Consider the following 21,909-nt stretch of genomic DNA (forward strand, 5'->3'; position numbering starts at 1 on the left):
GGAATTACTGCAGGACCAGCTACAGTTTGCTATCAGAGAGGAGGGCCCAGGTCATCACATAAGGAAGCTTCATCCCAGTGGAGGACTTGGTGGTGGGGTCTGATACATGGGCATCCATGATGTGGGGAGAGAATGGTCTGAAGGCAGCAGTGAGGAGCCCAGGCCCGGGGATGAGCGGGCAGAGGAGGAGGAAACCACCAGCAGGGCCCTGGGCACAGCACCATCCTCAGGGGAGATTGTGTCACATCTCCTTGGAACAACAGATTGAGGACCCAGTGGCTTTTGCTACAGAGTCGCCTGTTCAGAGAGCATAGTGGAGGGCAGGGGTCTGTGATGGGGTCAGGTTGGGGGTGTGTTTTTCTCCAGCCACAGCCAGGTGCTTCAGAGAAGGTGAGGAGAAGGCAGGGAGCTGGATTAACCCAGGGACTGGCCCTTCTCAAATGCCTAAAGCAAAGAGAGAGAGAAGGGAGCCGAGGATACGTGCAAAACTTATGTGATGGACCGTGAGGCTAAGCTGGGTAAGGACAGTGACTCTGTGAGAGGTGGAGGGGAGTGGAAAGGTCAGAGGGTCACTGGATTATAAATCCCAGGGGTTGGTTAAGTTTTTGAGTTGGGGTGTATGAGGGAGGGAGCTGGCACAAGATAAGAGCTGAGAAACAGGAAGAACAGGTATCTGCCCCAAACTCTGCCACTAACACTGATGTTTCTAAGTCAGGTGGAAATTTATTCAGCTCACAGCACAAGCCCATGTGGTCACTGATTAGAATGGCCATCGGGCAATAAAAGAGACAAGACTCCTCTCTGCTGAGGGCTGAGAATAGGGATGGGAATTTAAAACGTTTCCTGTTTTTATGACAAATCAGGGCACTGGGCAAAAAGACTTTGGACACTGACCGTTGGTCGAGGGGTGCCCGTTGGCAAATGGATCCACCTGTTGCGTTTTCAACATCAGAAAACATGTGGAGAATAAATATCATGCCTACCCAGAAGCAAGGGAGTCCTTATGGATGATGAGGAAGATAGAACACCAAATTCAGGGGTACCCATGGCTGCTGCTATGGGAAGTAAAACTGTTTGAAGTCTAATGGGAAGTGGGGAAAAATGGAAACTCGGCCAAGAATAGAAAACTTCACTTTAAGTGGATAATGGATAATGGAGCCACTGCTGTCCTAAGATGCTCTCCTCCCAAAAGTCACCTTTTAAGTGATTTGATTTCACCACTAAATTGTTTGCCCATAAGATAAGTGCTCAATTAAGGCAGAGAGGGAGTTGCATTTGAAGAGATGAATGTTTCAGGCTTTTAGATCCCATGCCGAAGAGAAAAAAAAAAAAATAGGAATCAACAGTTTCTTTAACCTGCCAGAATGATGCTTCCCTTCCTCCAGGTAATTGCTGCTTGACGAGCCCAGCCTTTCTGAATTAGCATCCAACCTGGGCCACTTTCCTTAGCGCTGATTACTGGTAGGGCAGCTTTGGAGAAGGCCTGAAATGGATTCACAGTGTTGCCTTATAATGGTGGCACACCTTGTCCCAGAAAAATCAGAGGGTAATTTGTCTGTAATACTCCTTGGCTGGCTGGAAATGTTTACTTGGTTTTTAAACCTTAGGTCAGGTTCCCCAGAGTCCTGGCATCTCATCTCTAGGAAGCAAGATCAGTTTTAATGGTGGAAATTAGAATGAAGGAGAAGGGGTGAGCTTCAAGGTGACAGGAGGTAGCTGTTTAAATACCTACAACGTTTACTTTCCCCTGATGCTTACTCAGGCATTCCTGTTTATTCTGGGGAGTGGACTGGAAGAAGTCCCATTGGTGGGGGGAGTTGGAAGACTCCACTGTACAGGAGAGTGCAGACATTAAATTCCACTTAAACACTGGATGCGTTAGTCTCTAAATGGTTCTGGGCACAGCTACCCCTCTCCCCTGCCTGGGGAGCTCACTATGTGGAAGGTCCCAAAGAACCGTTGATTGTACTGGCTTTCCTTGTGCTCATTCCTTGTCAAGCTGGAAGGCCCAAAGCAAACTGAACGTTAGTGAGCGCAGTGGAGCTATGTGCCGCTCATCAGATTTCCATAGCGCCGGAGGAGGGCGTGTGGCCATGATGATCACGTGCTCCGAGAACTGTCCAGATGCTGGGTGAGCAGGTGATTCACTGCTGCGGAAAGCCAAGAAGAGATGACTAAAGGGAGCAGGCCCCAGGAGATCAGTGACGAATGATTTCCTAATGGCCTGAAAGAGCCCCAGTGCCTCCCTCCGTACCTAACACAATAGCAGGGATGCCCTTTGGACTGGGGAGGGAATCTGGATCATTAACCCTAGCTGGATGATTTTTTTCCCCTAGTTGGATGGTTTTTAAGGGGAAAGAGGATGGAAGCTGTGGGGAACTGTAGGTAGTCGGGAAATTCTTCTTCACTGATGCGGATGCATCATTGATTTATATTTGTGATTTCTTGAATCATGGAACACTTCCTTGTAAAACATAAGGTTTTGGACTCTCTCATACTGCAGGGTGTGTGCATGTGTGTACATATACACATATCAGATTTTACATGCAGTTTCAGAGAATTTTTCTGCTCCAAAACTTACCCATTATTCCCAGTTTAGGAAATTCTGCCCTATATAGAGTATGAGGCAAGTGCTCTATCTAAGAACAAAATTCCCCCTTTCAGAACGTTTGAAAATATTTAATTAAGGGGGGTGGGGTGGATACTCCTCATTAAAACTAATAGGTAAATATGAGTTTTTAAATTTCCGATTGAAGTTAAATTCCTGAATATTTGTTTTTAGTTTCTCTTCCCAGCTTCCATTGTCAATTTGTCACTTCCATAATTAAATATGGGTAAAACTTAGACATCTATTAACAAAATATGTATTTAGCATTTATAATGTGCAAACAAATATGCTAAGAGCTCTGCCAAGTATGCAGAGATGAACAAGGCATGTTTTAGATGCTCAAAGAGACTCTGAAAATGCTGTAGAAATGAGATACTTACAAAAGCAACTCTGATACTACATCAGATATGGCTACAAGACAGGAATCCAAGAAGATCAAAGAGGGAAAGTTCATTTCCGGATGATATAAGCTGGCAAGGCTTCATAAGTGACATGCAATCTAAACTGATGTTAAAAGTGGTTTTAAACTATTTCATCCTGAACCTTCAGTGAGGAATATATTTCATGTCACAGTGTAGCACACATATTCATATATCTACCTGAAATAAACATTTCACAAAGAAATATTTTCCCTTATTGTGGGCCAATATACTCTGTTATGTCCTATTCTCCCCTATTCTACTGTTTTCCGCTTATTTTTGTGTAGCCAAAAATCATGCTTGGAATCCATAACGTTTATCTCACAACCCAAATGTTGTCAATAATTTGATAAACACTGCCTTAATGGATAGCAGAGGTGGAAGTACTTTGCATGATTAAGGTCAATTGACATTTTCAGAAATCCTATGCTGGGTACCATTATTATTCCTGATGAGGAAACTGGGACTTGCAGAGATTAAGTCACATGTTGGCGATTATGTGGCTCTTTGGTAGTGAAATAGGAACTGAACCCAGTTAAGTGTGACTGTGTAAAAGCCAAAGATCATGAAAAGGTACAGAGGGAGGAAACAGTGCTTGGGGCAATGTGCAGTTTGGCTGTAGCATAGAGGATACATAGGAAAGTTGGGAGATATGATTAAAAAAGGAGTCAGAATATTATTTTGAAAAAATAACTTAAGTAAAATTCTTCTTTGTCTTTAATTCCTTGTCTCATTCTCAAAATCCTCCTGGAAAATCTCCCTGCACCTTTAGTCTAATTCTCCCATACTTGATTTGCAGTCACATCTGTTAAGAAATACAATATGACTCATAGGAGATAGTCGAAAACTTATGTGCTTTAATGCTCAGGAGAACAGAAGAAAAAATATAACAAGAAGCCTGTTCTCAAAAAATCTTACTGGGCAGATAGAACTTACAGATGTGAAATAACTATAGATCTACTAAACACACACATACACGTAAAGTGAAATGTTATTTTTAAAAATAAAATGTATAGGACAAATTATAGGTACAATCTGGTAGTCAAGAAAAGGAGAAAACATTTTACGTTGGCTCCTGAAATGCTTTAGGAAGTAGGTGGGATTTAGAAGGGAAAAATAGGAGCAAGGCATTCCAGGTAAGGTGATGACATGGTGCAGCCCAGAGAACACTTGGGTCATGGGTGGTGGTGGGAGGCAGAGCGAGAAAGGGGATGAGAGTGGAGGGAACTGTAAGAGATTAGAAGGGTGGTGAAGAGCGTCAAGGCTGGGCCCTGTCTGCTGAGGACCAGCAACGTAGTCTTCAGTAAATGATCACCTTCTATAACTAATAGTAAGTGTACACTATACATCTGATATACCTAAACTGAGATTTTCATTCTTATAATTGCAGAGAGAAAATGTCTAAGGATAAAAACAAAGCCAAAACCTAGGTTGTGTTTACGGTTTGAAAAATTATCTATTGCATCTTTTAAGTTATTGTCAGTATTATTTAGATGAAAGCACTCACATATTGAACTGATCTGGGGACACTTCAGAGTTAATATACAGTGACAGTGACTGTTGTATTTACAATCTGAAGAAATAATGAAACATTTTTTCTCCTGCTATTTCACTAAATGCCTTCTAAAGTAATGGAAGGCATATACCTTCAAAAGAAAGCACACGACTTTGGATAGCTGGCTTTGGGTTCTTAACTATGGCTATTACTGCAATTTTCATGGTACCACAGACAACAATCCTCTTTCTACTCCCAAAGTAAGCATTTTAATCTGTGTTAATGTGCTGGATTATTTGCCTTTTTAAGAATATATTGCCTGCTCAATAGAAAATAGATCTAAAAATATCCTTTTTATTTCTGCTTTACCTTCAATATCAGTATCATAGAGAGAATAATTCATAAAATAGATTCCACTTTGGCTGGCTATTTGGAGAAAACAAAGAAATTTAAAAAGATATCTTTAACAACTTCCAAATTCTAAGACAACATCCTCAGTTTCAATTAGAAATATGCTTCCAATAGCCCAGTACTCTCCTTCCACAATTGGTCCAGTAGAAAACAAGCAAAGAGGGTTCTTCCTTAATATTAAAGCACCACTTTGGTTACCAGTTGGGGAGTGTGTGTGTGTGTGTGTGTGTGTATGTGATTTTGAAGAAAGTAACTACCAAGACCTTATTTTATCTGTTTTGTATGAATATAGCTAAAATGGTTTGACCGTTACCCACTATATTTGTTCTCAAAATCTGCACCTGTCTGAAATACAATCAATTATTTCGTGGCAGTTATGATTTACAAAGTCGCTATGGATACCGAATTAGTGACTGCTAAATCATTGCTCCTAGGAGAGATACAGGGTTAGGTTCCCTTGAGCCTCTGGTAACATTTCTGTCAACTGATTAATATATAACTGTGTTTTATGTGTGTTTCTGTTTAAAGACATCTTATTTTAATATATATTACTGACTCATTGACATTGAACTTAGCCAATAGCACTATCACTCACGCCTGAACAAAGATTACTAACTTGAAGGCGTGTCCTATATACCTAAACACTGAAAACTGGAAGTTAAAGAATAATGTGTTTAGTGTCTCCTTTTCCTGTAAAAACAAAAAGCAGACAAAAAATGTGTATGTATGTGTGTGTTTGTGTTTGTACAAGCCTGCAAAACAGAGCTGAAATATAATAGCACCAGGCTGTTAGCATTATCTTAGGGCACATAAAGGGGGGAAAGGGGAGAAGAGTATTAACTTTTTCTTTATGCATCTTGCATGTTTTTACATGAAACATAAAATAAACGTGTTCAAAATAAATTAAAATGTGTTTTATAACATTTAATTTCTATTTATTTATTTATTTATTTATTTATTTATTTATTTAAAGAATAAAAGTGCCAATAAAATTAATAAACCACTGGCTCACTTTAGTTAGGCAGGAGGAACCATAAATTAAACTGAGGAGACATTATACGAGGGAAGTCAAAAATTACCTGCACTCTGGCTGTGGAATTTCTTTTTATTAACTTTTAGAAAAGTCAAATACGTAATTTTTCAACATGATATCCTTGCTTTTCAATACACATTGTCCATCTGTCAACAAGCTTTCCTACTCCTTCATTAAAAAATGTTTTAGGCTGAGCTGCGAGCCACCAATGTACCGCTGCCTTAACGTCTTCACGTGGACGGGCGTCCGGCTCCTTCTTGATGGCTAACACTTGTGTGACCTTCCTTGAACTTCTCTATCCATTCATACACACTTCTTTGCAACAAAACACTTTCTCCATACTGTGCACAAAGTCTTCAATAAATAACGGCACCAGGTGCACCCTCAGACCACAAAAAACGAATCACTGCATGCTGCTCTCCTTTCGTGCAAATCACAAGGGGGGCACCCATTTTTGCTCGCACCACAGTTACAAATGAACTGATGTAACACATTCACACCTGTACAGCAGTGACTGGGGAGACAGTAGCCTTGAATGGAAAGCGCTGGTAAGACAGTGTAGCCAACAGAAGTTTTAATATAACCGGAGTGCGGATAATTTTTGACTCACCCTCATATCTACGACTGCTAATGAGGGGTTTTTGATTATTTGAATTAAATTAGAATTAGACTAAAATAATGCTAATAGATTTGCAAATCTTGGTGAACGTTCGGTTTTATAGAAAATATAAATGATCAAAATGACTTGAGAAAAAAATAGAAAACCTGGAAAAGTAAAAACTTAAAAAATGAAAAAATTATCAAAGAATTACTTCTCCAAAGAGACTAAGTCCTGATGATTTTAGCAGCCAATGCTTTTAAACAGATGATTTCATACCATAAAAACAGTCAAGGGAAGTAAAACCTATAAAACTACTTTATTCATTCCATTGAAATACAAATACATACGTATGTGTGTCAAACACACACACACACACACACAAATAAAAAAGAATGCATCTATCACCTTGCTGGGAAAGAAGTATGAAACTAGAGAACCAGAAACATTGAACAATGTTTGGAAGAAAAAGCAGACTGGATCGGAAGGTCATGGAAACCAGAGAAAGAAAAATATCACACACGGAAAAGAAATATACAGACTAAATCCACACTTTCCCCCATTGAAGCCCTCAGGCCACTTAAACTTGGAAGGGCTCACACAATTCATAGAGCAAAAGTTGACTTTGAGTTCCAACCTGAAAAGGTAACAATTTAAATCTTGTATGCATTGAATAATATACCTTAGTAAAATTTATGGAGCTAACAATAAATAATAAAATAAATAAATACTAATAAAGATAACAGAAGTATAAGGAGAGATTGACAAACCTGCCAAAACAATGGAAAACTTTTCAACTCTTGAACAATTGATAGACCACAGACCAAAAAACAAAACAAAACAAAAAATCAGAACAGATACACAGGATTTAAACAACACAACTAATAAGTACAATCTCATGGATATTTTGATATTACTAAAATACTCACCCACGTATCTGTCAGCCAGGAGCCAATCAAGGAAGGAGAAGCCACATTAAGTCTTTAAAACAGGGGTGAGGGGATTTAGTGCAAGAAATTGGTAACACATGTGATGGAAGAGTTGCAATGACAGATGGATGTTGTTGAGCCAAGAGATTAGCAACAGCAGGAAGCCACCACCACGCCAAAGCTGGGATCAGTAATAACAGACAGCTTTCTCAAGCAGTTTTACCATAATTATTTGGAGAGGGATTTGGGGTCAGGGTTTGGTTTGCTTTTGCTTTTTTAAGGGATCTCTCCCCTTGCTCCTGGAGGAAGAGGTTTTAAGGCTTCTCTTCATGGCTGCTGAAGGTTGAGGTCCAAGGGGAGAGCAACTTAATAAAGAGCATGTGGTGGTCCAGGTCTGCTTCTTTACTTTTTTTCTTTTTTTAAAAAAAATGCCTAAGTATATTATATAAGGATCATTCTCTGAAACAAATCTGCAGACTGAAGCAGCAGCATACTGTGTTCCAGAAAACTATAATGCAGAAAGCTTAACACAGAAGCACATCATGGTGAAGTGGTTGAACTTCAAAGATGAAGGCTTTCTTCAGGCATCTAGACAACAGTATCATATCACCGAAATACAGAAAGCTGTCAGGCTGGCCTCCATCTCTATGATGATGCTGAATGCCAGAAGAATTCAATGCTGTGTTTTCAAGGAAAGAGTAACTAAGAACTAGCATCATCACATGGATGGACCTAGAGTTTGTCATACTAAGTGAAGTAAGTCAGACAGAGAAAGACAAATACCATATGATATCACTTATATGTGGAATCTAAAAAATATGGTACAAACGAACCTATTTACGTAATAGAAATAGAGTCACAGATGTAGAAAACAAACTTATGGTTACCAATGGGGGAAGGGGGGTGTATAAATTGGGAGATTGGAATTGACATATAATCACAACTATCTATATATAGAATAGGTAACTAATAAGAACCTACTGTATAGTACAGGGAACTCTACTCAATACTCTATAATGACCTATACGGGAACAGAATCTAAAAAAGAGTGGATATGTATATATGTATAACTGATCCACTTTGCTGTACAGCAGAAATTAACACAACCTTGTACATCAACTCTACTCCAATAAAAATTAATAAAAAAAAAGAACTAGCATCACCAAGCACCTTGTCTTTCAAGCCAACAGCTATATAATTTGAGGGGTCCCAAAGCAAAATGAAAATATGGGGCTCCTTATTTAAAAGAATATTGAGAACAGCACAGTGTTAAGCCGAGCACGGGGACCTTCTCAGTGTGGGACCCTTACGGGAGCACAGGCCCTACTTTCCAGTGTAAAGGAGACACCCAGGCATATATGCAAAGTACAGTGAGAACCCTCTTCAGCAAATTCCAGAGTGAAGCAAAACAAAGGACTTAGAAATGAAGAGACTGACCTGGTGGTGAGCATTAATTTTATCTCTATGTAAAACAAATACTAAACAACTTTGGGAATTACGGTTACAGAATATAAATATTTGACAATTAGAGGAAGAAGGAAATTGCTAATGCACTTACCCAGCCCTGCAGGTAATCAGCTGATACTGCCTAAAATTGTATTATGTATTTAATGAGACATAATGACTCCACACTCTCAAGGTTTTATTTATTATCTTTCCTTACTTTTAGAGGGATCTTTTGTTGAGAAATAGCTCATGGAATGAAGAAACATTCATGTAAATCTTAAGGGATCTCACTGGTTTTATTCAGTTTATTTTTCTTCTATGAAATTCAGATAAATTATATTTAATACTGTTTATTGAAAAATACAAGACCGTTTTTATGAAAGTCCAAGAGTTAATGATTATTCATAGATTATGGGATCTGAGTATTTTACTTTCATCTTTGCCTTTTCTGCAGTAATTGAATTCTTTGTAAGTGGCATGTGTAAACAAAAGCTAAATTTATTTTTATTTTATTTTAAAAATTTAATCAAATATTCTCCCAACAAAAATCTCCAGGCGAGGAGTTTATTGGTAAGGTCTAAAATTTCAAGCAACAGAGTTTCTCTATTTAGGTTGTTTTAAAGCACAGAGAGCTAGAAAATTTCCAACTCATTCTACCATACATCACTGACACCAAAACAAGACAATTTATTACAAGAAAACTATATACCAATCATTTTGAATATACATATAAATTGCTTTGAATATAAGTGAATATAACAACGCTAAATTAAATATTTCCAGCAGGCCGGACCCCTTCTGATCTGTGTGAGCGTGTGTGTCACTGCGAGCTATGCCACTGAGAAGCTGGGTGTTGAGACCAGAGCCTCCTGTGAAGTGATGTGATGGAGGTGTTCTCGGCTTGCATCCCAACACCCTGAAGAATCTCTGCTTGACTGAGGGACCTGAAGAGACATGAGCAACAAAGAAGTCTCAGAGATGGGCAGAGCCTAGATTGGACTGATGGGGTTCAAACTGTGGGGTCTTATCACAGTGTTTCTTCAGAGAGGGGATACCAACCCAGGTTCCTGGCGAATCAAGGAGGGTGGTAGGAGCGGTCCATCCAGAGAGCAGGCAAATAAGAGAGCGCATTGCCTGCAGACAGTTTTAAAAACTATACTAAAAACAGCTACAGCTACAGGTTAGTCTGCTTTTTATTATCTCCATGTGTTTTCAGTTCTACACAATGTCAGTGAGAAAATGCTCCTTTGTGAAAAAATCAGTTCCTTTCGAAACTAATTTTATACATATGTACACCTTAATTATCCTTCATTTAATAAACATGGCATTTTACATGGAATTTAACTCAGAGATCTCCAAGCTATACAGTCAGCCATAAACAGGCAGAATTAGCTCCCTAGGACTTTTTCAAGAGTAAAATGGCTTGGAATGGTTCGGAAATTCTGGACTTGCTTCAGGAACAATCTGTATCAAGAACCTCAGATGTGCTACATATGTTTAAATGGTAAATTATAAATAAATGATGCTGGTACAATGATTATGAAGACAAAGAAATAAAATGTTATTTCAATTCTGTCAGTCACGGGATCTCTTGGATCTTTTTTTTTTTTTTTGGATTTAAAACTGTGTGAAACAGAGAACTCACTAAAAGGTATAGTATCTTTGTTTGCTTAAATGAACATTTTAATTGGCACCTGAAATATGTGCATTTTTCTTCATGATTATTACTAAAGAGAATTTGGGGCTGATAAAAAGGAATCTTTCTCAGTGTGAAACACTTGCCTGTTACTGAAACCCCTGTTACAATGGTGACACGAGGGAGAAATTACAGCAACAGCAGAGAAACAGGGGGGAGAAGAAAAGTCTTCAAGGCATTGAGCACTTTTCCTGTCTTCATATCTCAAGTGGCAGAAGTCAGTACTGAGCCCTCTGGACTGAAGAAGAGCCCGAAACTATTCTAAGAAGGGGATTCCAAGGGAAAGAGAATGGATTTCTCTCGATTAGTTGGAAAGAGGTTGGTGTTCTTATTAATCTGGATTTTCTGTGAAGACTCCTGCTTCAGCCATAATATAGTAACTGGAAATGAACTTGCTTCCCCACCATAATCAAGCAGAAAACCAGACAAAATGAACAAGGCAACTCTATTCAGAGACTGGACAATAGGCAGTGCAGGACTGTGATTCCTGTGATTAGGGAAACAAATGATGTCAGCCTCAGCTTTCTTCTTAGAAAGACTTTCTGGATAATAACGCAGAGAGTAGGGATTTGGGGGGGGGGGTCTAAACAGGAGCAGAGGGGTCTCCCTGAGGTGAGGCAACAGAGATGGGAGTTTGGGAAAGATGAAGCATCTGGAATTTGTGAGGAAAGTACAGAGAGGAAGGTGCTACATAAAATAAAAGCCTATGCATAGATTTCCCCTGGAGTTTGAGGAGGAATATGAAGCTTTGGGTGTGTAGGAAATGGTATGAACTGACGAAAGAACTACCAGGGAGCTTTAATCTGAATAAGTCTCAGAGCGTACAGAGTGAGAGAACTTCTGATGTCAAGCAACCAGGGTAGAAGCTGCATACCCAGGCATCTGATAAAAACACCAGAGGAGTCAAGCTTTAGCGGTGGGCTTAGTTGGACCGAGAATAAAGACTGCTTTAAACACACCCTAACAAAATGCAAAAGTAAGCCTCAAAATCATCAGTTGCTCCACAAGTAATTTAAGCAAGGTTCAAAATTCTTTATAGGCAGGTAACAAAACCCAGAACTCCGCAATAGAAAATGCACTGCGCCCAGCATCCAATACAGAAGTACTTTGTAATTAAATTCTTCCCATAGGAAATGGCTTCACTGTTGAAGTCTATCAATCCTTTAAGGAAAAAATAATACCAAAACTTCACAAACTCTTCAGAAAAAAGATGCACTTTATGACGCATACTGGCACAAACCGAAAGACCTTATAAGAAAACTGCAGACTGATATTCCTCATGAAAATAGTCACAAAGGCTTTAAGAAAATAATAGAAAATCAAATGCAGCAATAAATTATATTAGCAGGTATATATACATGTATATTATACATATATACACACATATACATGTGTATGTGTATATGTACATGCATATCTACATATAACTTACACATCAATTTTATATATTAAATTTTTATAGATTAATTGAGCTATACTGATGTATATAATGCCTCATGTACAATTATAAAATATAAATAGAACCAATTAATTGAAAAAAATTGCAAATTCTGTATCTGTTAAAGGATTTGTATCTAGATTATATAAATAACTCATGACTGAATAGTAAAAGGACAACCCAATTAAAGCACGGGCAAAGGATCTGAAGAGCCATTTCTCCAAAGAAAAAACACAAATAGCCAATAAGCACATGAAAAATCTCAGCATTATTAGTCACTAGGAAAAAGCAAATGAAAACCATATTGAGATACCACTTCACAGGGTCTAGGATGGATATAATTAAAAAGTTAAATAATAGCAAGTGTTGGTGAGGATGTAGCGAAATCAAAACAAAACTTACACACTTATACCTCATATACTGCTTGTGGGAACGTATTATGAAATGCTGTAGACACTCTGAAAAAGTCTGGCAGTTTAAAGGTTAAACTATCAGCCCATCATTTGACCCAGCAATTACATTCCTAGATACATACCCAAGGGAAATGAAAGGCCATGCTCACACAAAATCTTATAAACTAATGTTCAGAGCAGCATTCTTCATAATATCCAAGAAGGTAGAAACACCCAAATGTCCATCAGCTAATGAATGAGATAAACAAAATGTGGTATACCTGTACAATTGAATTTTTTTTTGGTACGCTAATGTTTATAGCAGTGTTGTTTCTAATAGTCAAACGGTGTAAACAATTCAAAATCCATCAGTGGATGAATGAATAAACAAAATGTGGTATATTCGTACAACAGATTAGGCCAAAAAAGGGAAGAAAATAGTTGTATGCTACCACTTGGATGACCCTGAAAACATGATGCCAGTCACAAAAGACTACGTATTGTATGATTCTGCTCATATGGAAGTCCAGAATAAGGACATCTTTGGAGAAGGTAGATTAGCTGTTGCCTGGGGTGGGGGAGGGGACGAGGGGATGGTGGGTTAGCGGGGTGATAGCTAAACAGTATGGGGTTTCTTTTTGAGGCGATGAAAATTCTAACACTGACTGTGGTGACGGTTGCCTGTCTGTGAATATATTACAAACCACGGAATTGTACGTTTTAAAGAGGTGAATTGTATAGAATATGAAATTATATCTCAGTAAAGCGGTTTTTTTTTTTTTTTAAAGTCTGTTTTCTGAAGTCTGTTATTGGAACTGGGGCATATGTTGTCAGAGAAAGTGTCAGGTTCCTAGGCCACCTGCAAAGGACTCTGGTGCAGAAATAGCCCTGCCCCTGAGAAGCCAATATCGGGCCCTGAAACACAGCCTACATCCTTGTTTTTGTGAGAAAACGTGAGGTCAGACGTCAAGAAACTGGGGACCCCCTGACCTGGGCTCCTCTCCGGGATGCCAGCAGCCAGTATAGGTGGGCCCTGGAGGCTCAAAGGCGGCTGTCTGGGTGAGACTCTGGGCCTGCAGTGCACACCCCCTCCCAGCCCCACTGGGAAGCCTCCCAGAGGCCGGAACCAGGAGCCTCAAGGCCACCTCCCGTGGTGTGACTGGGCCCCAACTGGCCTCTGGAAGGCCACACTGCACATGTCCGGTTGAGTGGAGACGACGGGACAGGTGAGGCCACTGGCCACGTGCTCCTCTCCGGGCCACAGGGCCGCCAGCAGCGCTTCCACGTCCCACACCTGCCGGGGCAGCTCCAGCGTCTCTGGGGGCACCGCCTGCGGGCCATGGTCACGTCCATTTTCCAGGTTCCCTTCTCCTGGCCCTTGACGGAGCTTCTTGAGCTGAGCTGCCAGGTCAGGTGCTCAAAGCCCAGGAAACTGGTGTCTCCCACAGGCTCTCACCCCACATCCACACATGGTCAGCTCTGCACATGGTCCACATCACTGGACACATCTCGGACATGAGGGACACCCAGCTGGTGAACTTGCACTTCATCTCCTCCGAGGAATCCAGGGCCTGGCGGCGTCTGTTGAGCAATTCTGGAATTCCAGCCAGCCTCTGTGTGGTCCTCCAAGTCCCATTACTGGAACACCAGATGCAGCATCTCCGGGTCCCCAGGGCTGACCACCTCCTGCAGGAATGCCTAGCCATGCCGCCACTGTGTCCACGTGAAACGGAGGGTAGTTCTCAGTTAAATCCAGGATGCCACCGGCAAAGCCCTCTGAGGACGGGAAGGGGGTTGGTAAATAAATTAGATGGAATCCAGGTGATAAAGTCCAACCTCTTCTTCTGCGCTGGGTCTAGTTCCACGTGCCTATACGGGGCTGTGTGCAGAGGCCTTGCACCTAACATGTCAGACACGAGTTCCCAGCACAGCACTGCTGCACCCATCCCCTCAGCTCAGGGGGCCGTGTGCAAAGGTGCGGCACTGGGGCACCTCAATTCAAGATGGCGGCAGCGCCAGGCCGCGTGCAGAGATGCTGAGAAGGACACCGTGATCTGCAGCCTGAGCAGCACAGCTCCGCCCACCTGCAAGAACTCCGCCTCCTCCCCTGCTGATGAGAACCCTGTAACTCAGCCCTGCGTTGGCCTGTGGGAGAAAGCATGCGCTCTAGATTGGGAGCGCCTACCCCCATTCTTTGATCAAAGACAAAGCTTTCCTTTGCTTCTGAACCGAACTGGGTCTCATTCTATTGGCGCAAGTGACCCCGGGCAGAAGGACCCTCACTGGGGCCTGACTCTGGGGGGTCGGGACCAATTAGACCTTAACCTGCCTTCACGGATCAAGCTTCCTTTCATCGTGGCTACAAAAGACTTGCAAGTTCTCCGAGCCTCGTGCAGACTAAACAACGTTTGCCCGAGTCGTCTTCCAGGAACTTGGAGTTTTCTGTGTCTAGTTCGAGCTGGAGCCCCTTAAGACTGGTTAGGACCACTCACCCTCCAACTGCGCACGCGTGAGTGTCCAGTGACCTTCTGACGTCAGAGGGCCCCAAACTCCGCCCTCAGCGATTGGGGCCATTTTCATCACCAGCCCCTGGAAAACTCATACCCTTTTGCTATGCCGTCTCCTGGAGTGGCCGCCTCGTGACAAACCTTTTCTCTGCTTCAGGAGTCTCAGTATTGGGCTTGCTGCGGGTAGAGCAGACCGACCCAGTTCCATAACAGAAGGACTCTCAGGGACTGCAGGTTCCCCAGGACACGGCCAGCCCGGGAAGGTAGGCCCCCGGGATCCTCAGTTCCACGTGGCACTGGTAGCTGGGCAGTGCCACCCCCAGTCTGCCGTGCCACCCCCAGTCTGCCGTGCTGGTTCACCCAGACCAGCAGGTGCAGTGGGAAGGTGGGCCCCGGATGCTTGGCCTCAGCCCCACGTCAGGGGTGGGTGGGCAGGGGACGCTCGGCTTCCAGTGGAATATTATTTACCCATAAAAAGGAGAGAAGAAATGGCATATACTACAACATGGGTGACTCTTGCAGGTATTATGCTAGGTGAAAGAAGGCAGTCACAAAAGACGACATGCTGTGTGAGTCTATGTATATGAGATGTCCAGAGCAGGCAAATCTGTAGAGACAGAAAGTAGATTAGTGGTTGCCTAGGGATTGGGGGATGAGAGGGTTGGGGTGGGGAGTGATAGCTAAAGGGTATGGGTTTTTGTAGGGGGCGGCCATGAAAATGTTCCAAAATTGATTGTGGTGATAGTTGCGTAGCTCTGCGAATATAGTGAAAACCACTGACCTGTGTAGTTTAAATGGGGTGAATTGTATGGTATGTGAATTATATCTCAGTAAGGATGTACTAAACAAATATCAAAAAGAAGAGGAGGTAAGACTGTGGGAAAAAATGAGAAGTTTCAGATGCCGTGGATAGTACATTGGGGCAATGACTATGCGAAAGCAGTTTAGTAGCACATAGTAAAGTGAAAAATCACATACGCTGTGACCCAGAAATTCCACTTTTATGTGTGTGATCTGGAGCAGCGCTACTCAATCCATGAGGAGACAAAGAACTTGCACCAGAATATACATCAGTGCATCACTTCCTTTCTCTAAAAAGTCTTGTTGTGAAATGCCAAGTGAACTAAAAAGTGTGCTTTGTGGCATAGTTGACCTTTTCCATCACAGACTCCCTATCTTGCCAAGGACTACAATAATTTGTGGATGAACAGCCAGTTTTTGGACACACTTTCAGGAGCACCAGTCTGGAGAAACTCGCCCGTGTGCACAAAGAAATGAACAATTACAGCAGTTATGATGGTGAAAAACTAGAAACTGTCTAATAATCAATAGTGAATGAAGAAATTGTGGAATATTGATTCCATTGAATACCATACAGTCACTGAAAGGAATTTAATACATACTTATATATGAATAGGTCTCAAAGTGTGGAATTTTGAATATAAAAAGATAAAAGTTAAAATATGTTTTATATTTTTTATAAAATGTAAAAAATATAAAATATAAAAAATATTTTAAAATATAAAATATTTTTACATTGATTAATAATCCCACACAATTCAATGCTCTCTTATGCTCCCGGAAGCTTAAAAGCATTTTTTTGATAGATGAGAAGATATATACTAAATTCTAACAATGGCTACCTTTGGAGAGGAGAGAATTCAGGCTGGGAATAGAGAGCAAAGCGACTTCAATTTTATCCATAATACTTCATTACATTTAGTTTGTTTAAAAAAAGATTTGAATCAAATGTGTCAAAAATGTTAACAACTTTCAATACTGGGTGGTAGTTCATGGATACTCGATATGTGTTATTTGTACTTTTCTGTATTTTTAAATTTCTCAAGAAAAACAACACAATAAGGTGGCTGTACTTTTAGTAAATTATGGCTGCATGTTACCCAGATATCTGCTCCAGTTATATTGAGAAACTGGAAGTGTGAAACTCCACCATCTGTTAAAGAAAGCTTGACATCCGTGAAAAGCATGCAAACATCAAAGACTGACGTTTAAGCCAGATGACAGAGCAGATATAGTTGAGGACATTTGGACAACTGTAACCATTTGGGCAACGAATCCTGGAAACAAAAATCAGATTCCATCACAGAGCCGGAAAGGAGCATTTATCTCCAAGATGAAATTATCAGTGATATTGATTAAGGTTTCATTTATGACTTTTCATTAATTTTCCTGGGGGGTGGGACTGAAGAGCTTTTTTTAGTGGAATTAAATTTGTTAAAAGTGCAAGCTGTTCCGAGGAATCCTTATGTCTCTTCCAGTCTGTTATTATAGGATTAAAGTGTTAAGTATGGAGAGGAACCCAGCACCATTTGAAGAATGGCAGCTTAAGCCCACCACCCCCTCCACTAGAAATGAATTGTTTCTCTGACTCATCTCTGTGCAGACAAATGCATTAAAAGGCACTTGCATGACTGGGAGGTTATTTCCTTGCTAAACTTTTTTTTTTTTATTCTTTTTTAAAAATTAATTTATTTCTTTTGGCTGCATTGGGTCTTCGTTGCGGTGCGCGGGTTTCTCATTGCAGTGGCTTCTCTTGTTGTGGAGCACGGGCTCTAGGCACGCAGGCTTCAGTAGTTGCAGCACAAGAGCTCAGTAGTTGTGGCACACATGCCCCTAGAGTGCACAAGCTTCAGTAGTTGTGGTGTACGGGCTCAGTAGTTGTGGCACATGGGCTTAGTTTCTCGGTGGAATGTGGGATCTTGAACCCGTGTCGCCTGCATTGGCAGGCAAATTCTTAACCACTGTGCCACCAGGGAAGTCCACTTGCTGAACTTTTGAGCTGGAGACCTGCTGAGTACTGACCATGGTGCAAATTTCTGAAAGTAGGTCCTTGGTAAGTACTTTGTTTGGTAAATAATGCCCCAATTAATAAGTATTTGTGCAATTGTGAAGTAATTTTTTTTCCATGAAAAATATCAGATATACTTATGTTCCAATTCCATCCATTGGTTTAAGGCAGACAAATCTACAAATTATAAATCACAGTATTGATCTCTATGAGCTCATAAATCTTAGGACTTTTAGGTAAAATAAATCTTTGGGCTTTATTTATTAATTCAGTTCAACCCACTTTTATTTAGTGTCTACTGAGTCCCAGATACTTTGTAAGGCACTGAAAATACAAAAATGAAAATTACATTCCCTACCTTATACTAGTTGTCAAACAGTAAGGAAAACAGGTATGTAAACATGTATTTATACTTCAGTGAGATGGTAGAAGATAACTGGGAAGACTTTTAAGTCCCATAAATAAGGACCACCTTTTCCTTTTTCACATCGAGCAAAAGTACTAAAGAAAAGAAAGTGATTATGATAAAAGTCCTTTTTTAAATCAGATGTTATCAAGGACGGTTGGCGAATCAAAAAGTTTGGACAAAGTGAGTGCTTAAAGAAAAGAACATCTAACAAAACATAAGCATTTTATTTGAAATGAAACATCATTTTGTTTGTTTGTTTGTTTCAATCCTCTGAGAAAGGGTCAAGACTTTTTGCAAATCTAAGCCCACAGTTTGGAAAACTGAGGCCTCCTTCTTGTGTAAACCATGTTTCTAATGAATCTTTGATGATTTCCAGTTTCACTGTATTTACAGATCGGTGAACCCAAAATGACTTGGTCTATTAGTTTTTGCATTTTTGAAGATTTACCCTCAAGGAATCTTCTCAACAGGACATTTGAAGTGTTTTTCAAAGAAACGTATCTTTTTTTCCATGCAAATTTTCTTGGTTTGTGTAAGCTTTAATTTAATTACATGATTACCATAACACACACCAGTGGTGCAAGTGGTTTGAAGTGACTCTTAGTGAGCACATGCTAAGATGATGGGAGAAACCAGCTGGAGCACCAAAGAACATCCTGAAAAGAGGCTGCCCTAGGTGTGCAGTGGGCATTTTACAGAGCAAGGGACATGCTAGTTAATATGAAAAACTACAGAGTGGAGAATGTTTAGAGAGACCATCTAATGTCGATGAGTTGATGTCAAAGCCAAATTTAAAAGATGATTAAGATTTGCTAGACTAGGGAGAAAACTGTCCCAGACAAGGAGACAAGTCATGCAAAGATACAAGGTTCTTAAATAGGACTACGCTTGGGGGAATCTGGTTGATTGGGAATTGTTCCTCCAAGAGAGATATAACCAGGATTATCAACCAGTCTTTATTAAGGTGATTAACTGAGATAATTAATATAGCTGCCTGACCCTATTATGAGACGTAGCCTCTCTGCAGAGTTAATATTTGGCTTTGCATGGGGGTAAGAGGACAGAAGAAGAAGAAGGAGGGGGAGAGAGGGAGGGACTATATATAAATTGATTCAAAACAAAAACTTTCTACAAGAAAAATTCTGACTTACATGGTACCTTACCCTGGTATCTTTATCTAGAGGGTCTTTCATTTCTCTAAATTGGAAAGAACAGCTTTAGAAATTATTTTGTTTGTTTACACGTATCTTCATTCATATCCACCACCGGCCCAGCACACACACACACATGCATGCTTCAATCCCTTTATAGAAATATTATTTTATTTTAAAATATGGCCATAAGATCTATCATAATCTCATAATTTCAATATGATTGTATAGCAAAAAGTGATCATTATATTCCAATACCATACATAAATATCCATGAAGAGTCTTTCCCCCAGAAAAGTGGTATTTCATTATGAGGGCTCACAAGATTTAAAGAATTATTATTGTCAAATCATTAAAGAGCTATACAAGGGTGAAGGTCATCCCTCAGTTGAAAGTTTTTCTTTCACTGAGAAGTTATAATTTTGTATTCCAGAGAAGGAAGGTATACAAAATGACTGAAAGCTCACTGTACATATTGCTAGATTTTTAAAGGTTTTTCCAGCAAACTCTTCTCTTACAACGCTTAAATTCTCCTGTTACAAACCTTTGTCTCGTTTCAGAACACCTAGGTTTTGTAGTGGGTTTTAACGGGCCCATTTCGAACTGTACATAAATATTTTCTCAAAAACCACGGAAATAAGCAAGTAGAAAAATAGAAAAAAAAATTCCCTAAATAGTCATTTTTGCTTTTAGATTTCCTTCATTGCAGCTAGAAAGGGTCTATTTAAATGCTTTCCTCATTTTTTTACAGATAAATATGTATTTTAGTTTGACACCAAAATAAAACACACACATGCTTTTAAAAGTTAAAATTTCCAATGAGAGAAAACAGAGCTCTTCTGTCCATTTTTTCCCCTTCATTTAAAAATGTTATAGCCATTTTTTTCAGGAATTTACCTCATTTTTTTTTCATCAAAGTATGTTTGATTTACAATGTTGTGTTCATTTCAGGTATACAGCAAAGTGATTCAGAGACATATATTCTTTTTCAGATTCTTTTCCCTTATAGGTTATTACAAAATATTCAGTGTAGCTTCCTGTGCTATACAGTAGGTCCATGTTGTTTATCTATTTTATATATTATAGTGTGTGTATGTTAATCCCAAACTCCTAATACCCCCCTTCCTCCTTGGTAACCATAAGTTTGTTTTCTAGGTCTGTGGATTTATTTCTGTTTCGCACATAAGTTCATTTGTATCATTTTTTAAGACTCCACATATAAGCAATATCCTATTATACTTGTGTTTTTCTGTGTGTCTTAGTTCACTTAGTAAGTATAACATTCTCTAGGTCCATCCATATTGCTGCAAATGGCGTTATTTCATTCTTGTTATGGTTGCATAGTGTTCCATTGTGTGTGTGTGTGTGTGTGTGTGTGTGTGTGTGTATCTCACACCTTCCTTTATTTGTTGGTGGACATTTAGGTTGCTTCCATGTCTTGGCTATTATAAATGGTGATTTTCAAAAATGCATGCTTTCTTTGACGAGCATATTTTCTGACTGGATATGTAGTCAAAGTTACATTAAATTCTCAGGGAAAACAGGGAGGAAATCTCTTATGAGCCTGGATATAGTCACTTTTTCAGGAGCTGCATGAGAAAGGGAAGATGATGTTGTATCCCCCCCTTGTGGCTTATAATATGTATCATGCGGCATAAAGAGCCAAAACCCATGTTGGAGATAAATATATTTTCCATTGACTTACTCTAAAATGTGTCATCCAAATCATCCCCCTTCACCAGACCCCTCATCTGGCATACACTACACCTCTCTCTCTCTCGCTCTCTCTCTCTCTCACACACACACACACACACACACATACGAACAGCCTTAATCCTTGTTAATGACCTCACCTATTTATAGTTTTTCCAATTTTCAGTGGGCTAATATTTACACTTCAAGCAGATTGCAGTGTGGAATATAAACTTCAAAAGGTTACTTTAAGAAAGTCCTTTTTTCCACAAGCTTTTTTCCATCCCCACCCCCACCCCCAATCTCCTATTTTTGAAAGCTTAGGATTTAACCAGTTGAGTTTTGGAGTATTTGAAACTTTCACCTTCTCAAAAGCTGCATCTCCCACTTCCATGAAATTTCTATATAGGTAGCCATGCACAGGATAACGTGAGGTCAGATCCTCAGCTCTTCAGCATTAATCAACTACTGTGCAAATCAGGAAACCCTCACTCAATCTTTGTCATCCCTGAGCCTCACACCATCACCAGGGTGGGGATGGAAACAACAGAGGGTCAGGCACCATCTGGCAGACAAATCATAAAGGCTGTAGTCATGTCTACCAAGCCCATTGATCAATATACTGAATAGAAATAAACATAGCGTAGACTGTGTTTCTTTGAGAGAGAGGTCCGAGGTTTTGAGGTACGTATAATTTATGCTACCCAAGAACACGAAGATTATTTTACTTAGAATTGTTCATAGCACCTTCTGAGATCAGCAAGAGCAGAGAGATCCGTAGCTAATAAAACCATAATTCTAAGTCAGTATGAGTGATATGTCTTGGGTTGTTTGGAACTTGGGAGAGTCAGGGGTAGGCAAGACAATGATCACTAC

The 21,909-nt window shown here is 40.1% G+C and overlaps 1 pseudogene; it reads right to left on the reverse strand.

Annotated features, from left to right (window-relative positions):
* Positions 1 to 1,984: 1,984 nt before the first annotated feature.
* On the reverse strand, positions 1,985 to 14,372 carry LOC130835545 (ankyrin repeat domain-containing protein 13D-like; annotated as a pseudogene).
* Between the last annotated feature and the right edge of the window lie 7,537 nt (positions 14,373 to 21,909).

The sequence above is a fragment of the Hippopotamus amphibius genome, chromosome 14, assembly GCF_030028045.1.
Source record: "Hippopotamus amphibius kiboko isolate mHipAmp2 chromosome 14, mHipAmp2.hap2, whole genome shotgun sequence".
Taxonomy (NCBI): domain Eukaryota; kingdom Metazoa; phylum Chordata; class Mammalia; order Artiodactyla; family Hippopotamidae; genus Hippopotamus; species Hippopotamus amphibius.